The sequence below is a fragment of the Cucumis melo genome, unplaced genomic scaffold (genome assembly GCF_025177605.1).
Source record: "Cucumis melo cultivar AY unplaced genomic scaffold, USDA_Cmelo_AY_1.0 utg000265l, whole genome shotgun sequence".
NCBI lineage: Eukaryota > Viridiplantae > Streptophyta > Magnoliopsida > Cucurbitales > Cucurbitaceae > Cucumis > Cucumis melo.
In genome coordinates, this window is record NW_026123876.1 from 862 (window position 1) to 5,000 (window position 4,139).

Here is a 4,139-nt window from a genome sequence, read left to right on the forward strand (position 1 = left end):
AAGCGTATTTGAGCGGAAATTTGATTTCTTATCACAAGGCTTGTGGTATATATTCTATATGATAGACGTACAAACGAACATCCTTGCGCAAGTAATCTGTGAAATTTGAATGATTAACTGTCTACTGTACTGAAACTTCGAAAGGCTTATCCAAGCCCTGAAATTTCGTATATCTTCAAAAAGAAGACTTTGGAATACCTTTTTTTCTTATTTACAATTGACATAGACCAAAGTCCATCTATTAAAATAAGGATAATGTGTCGGAAATGGCCGGGATAGCTCAGTTGGTAGAGCAGAGGACTGAAAATCCTCGTGTCACCAGTTCAAATCTGGTTCTTGGCACATCATGAATTTGTATGAGTATCTATTCTACGGATTCATTAATAATATAGATCATGAAAAATACTGATACATGATGATGTCTGGAAATCTACCCCTTTAACTAAACTATATATATTTTTTTACTCTATTTATAGATGTCGAAAATAGACAAGTAAAGATAAAGAGGGATATTTATAGAAATATGTAAAGGATGTATATAGATATGTAAAAGAAAAGAATTTTCTTTTGTTTCCTCTTCTTTTTTATTTGTTCATACTCTGTCTCCTGGCGTTCAATTCCTATTTTATACATATTTGAAAGTTTCAATTAGTTCCTTATAAGACCCAAAAGTCTAGTCTAGGGGAGTTGAAAGGCGGGAATGGCCAAGATTCATCTCAGATACAGTACAAATAGAATCCGATTCTCTTTTCATATTATATTTCTTCATTTCACCCTATGTGACTTTTTAAAGCACATCTATAAGTCATATGCGTGATACATAGTTCATAATGCAGAACTCATTTAGTTCATCCTATTAGCTTGTGGCTCATCCAAAATAAGTATCTTACAAATTGGATAATCTCACCAAATCTCTAATTGTATTTTTTTTAATCAATAATAATAAGATGAATGAGACTTCAATTACTATGCTATATCTATAAGAGAACGTAAAAATGTATTTGAATATCTTGAGTTGTCGAAGTGAAGATTAGTTTCGTATTATTTAATGAGCATCTTGTATTTCATAAAAATTGGGGGCAATATAATCCTTACGTAAGGGCCATCCTACCCAACTTTCAGGCATTAAGATACGCTTTAGACGTGGATGATTATCATAAGAAATTCCCAACATATCATAAGATTCCCTTTCTGGAAAATCCGCACTTTTCCAAACCCAGAAAACAGACGGAATTTTAGGATTTATCCTTGCGGCAAATACTTTTATGCATACCTCTTCCGGTTGATCTATACCATACTCGATTCTCGTAAGATGATACACACTAGCTAACAGTCCGCCTGGTGCTACATCATAAGCACATTGGGAACGTAGATAATTGTAACCATATACATATAAAATGACTGCAATGGAATGCCATTCCTCGGGCTTTATTTGTAAAGTCTCTATTCCTTGGTAATCGAAACCCAAAGATCTATGAACCAGTCCATGTTTGACTAGCCAAGAAGACAAATTACCCTGCATCTTCTCCCCCCCCCATTTTTTTATTTTTATTTGTATAAGTATTTCCCATTTACAATGAAAAATTGATGAAGATTCACTCGTTCTTTGCTTTGTTATTCTGTACAAAAAAAGTATACGGCCTAATTTACTAATTCGTAGGAAGAGACTGCACTTTTGTATTTGAAAAAAGTTTCAGGAGGGATGATCTCTGAAGTAGATGATGGTTGATAGAGTAATCCTTGATCGTAATTTCCAGTATTAGTACTTGGGCCAACATGAAATTTGTGATTGGTAGTAAAACACCGATTTTCCTCTTGAGACTTAATTCGATCTTCATAGATTTCTCGAGATATTTTCTTACGAAGTTTTGTTATAGCATCTATAACAGCCTCGGGTTTAGGCGGACAACCCGGCAAATACACATCGACAGGAATTAACTTATCGACTCCCCGAACAGTACTATAAGAATCGGTACTGAACATCCCTCCTGTAATTGTACATGCTCCCATAGCAATAACATATTTTGGTTCAGGCATTTGCTCATATAATCTTACTAAAGAAGGAGCCATTTTCATTGTTACCGTACCCGCTGTTAAAATTAAGTCTGCCTGTCTAGGACTAGATCTTGGTACCAGTCCATAACGATCAAAGTCGAATCGTGAACCTATTAATGAAGCGAATTCAATGAAGCAACAACTGGTACCATAGAGAAGCGGCCATAAACTGGAGAGTCTTGACCAATTTGAAAGATCATTTGATGTAGTTGAAATAACTGAAGTTTGGGTTGTTCGATCAAGTAAGGGAAACTCGATGGAATTCATAACTGTCTCAATGTTTTTTTTAATTGTCTGAATATTCAAAAACTAAGACCATTCCAATGCTCCTTTTCGCCATGCATAAACTAAACCGACAATTAGGATAAGCACGAAAATTAAAGCTTCTATAAAGACGGATACCCCTAATACATCAAAACTCATTGCCCACGGATAAAGAAAAACTGTTTCAACATCAAAAACAACAAAAACTAGAGCAAACATATAATAACGGATTCTAAATTGTACCCAAGCATCGCCCATTGGTTCTATTCCCGATTCATAACTCGAAAGTTTCTCTGGCTCTTTGCTAAGAGGGGCTAAAACTCCAGAAATTAGAAATGCCAAAATAGGAATAAGACTTGATATTATTAGAAATACCCAGAAAATATCATATTCGTAAAGCAGAAACATAAACGTACTCCTATCAATGTGGAAAATATACCGGATTAGTCGATCGGTACATGTCTCGTTTGAAGATTCATCCACTATAATCCTATTTATATAATATCTATTATATCCATAATAAATATATATTAAATATTATATATTTATATAGAGAGGATACATATAGTCGGAATTTCCATTTAGGAACTTTTAGTGATTGAAGAAGGAAAGAGAAGACGACTACTTTAGTTTTGTGCTTTACTAGATAAGGTATACCAACAGAAAAGCCTATTTGAGAATGTTTACAATGAAAGTTACCAAAGATCTTCGTTTCTCAAACTCTAGCTTGTCCACAAATAAAATACAGTAAGTCGTTCCTAGATCCATGTGATTTACTAGTGCATTCGATTTGCATTGGGTTATGGTGGAGTTTTTAACCGGTTTCATGTCATGATTTTGACTCCAAAAATTTACTAGAATTGGGTAGGTATCCCAAAGAAAAGAAGTATTACTAATTTCTTGATTTTGTATGGGAAAATAGGAAAATTTTCATATGTAATTCATCTACAAAGATAAGACATTAATGATGAACCAAATCAAGTGGCCAATTACAAACAATACAAACAATAATGAGGAAAGGAAAACGATTCTATTTTTGAATTATTAATAATATAGGGCTATACGGACTCGAACCGTAGACCTTCTCGGTAAAACAGATCAAACTTATTATTATCAAAATGATTTGAACTGTTTCAAAGACCCAACATGCATTTTTTTGCATTGGGCTCTTTCATTAACTGTTATAAATAAGTTAGTCTACCATATTTTTTCTTGACAGAAAGAAAGGGAGATGGTTCCATGTGCTCTGATTCATTATTTTGATTCGAATCTCGGAGCACTACCAAAGTTTTTCAAAGAAGGGGTTATCCTGACGTAGGTATGCTTCTGACCTAGATCAACTTAAGTTAAATGGAATCTCTATCGTCCTGCTTCTGCTTAAAGAATAAAATATGAAACTTCATACACCTTAAAGTTGTTCATAAGATAGGACGAAAGATCATTTTTTTTGAGGTCCTGATACTCATTATGCCTAGCATTGAATAGACTGGGTATTCACCTTATCAATATCTCAAATCAATGATGGATTTTTTTAGTGCCTAAATGGGGCACTCGATTCGGACCGAACTTTTTGTCAGGCTACTGTTCTCTTGTTTTGTTCCCTAAAAGTAATAGAGTAAGACATCGATTTCTCAATAAGATCAACTTTTTTGATTACATGATGTACTTCTCTGAAAAACATTGGCGCGCGTGTAAACGAGGTGCTCTACCAACTGAGCTATAGCCCTTGTGATACATATCTTATCATGTAGATAATTTCTTGTCAAGATGAATATTCTATAATCTATTTTGTTGATTTGTTTGATTGGTATTGCTTATCA

At 34.0% G+C, this 4,139-nt stretch overlaps 1 non-coding gene across 1 annotated transcript; it reads left to right on the plus strand.

Moving 5' to 3' along the window:
* Positions 1-269: 269 nt before the first annotated feature.
* TRNAF-GAA (transfer RNA phenylalanine (anticodon GAA)) lies at positions 270-342 on the plus strand. Its single transcript has one exon. It is a non-coding gene; the product is annotated as a tRNA-Phe (tRNA).
* Positions 343-4,139: the final 3,797 nt, after the last annotated feature.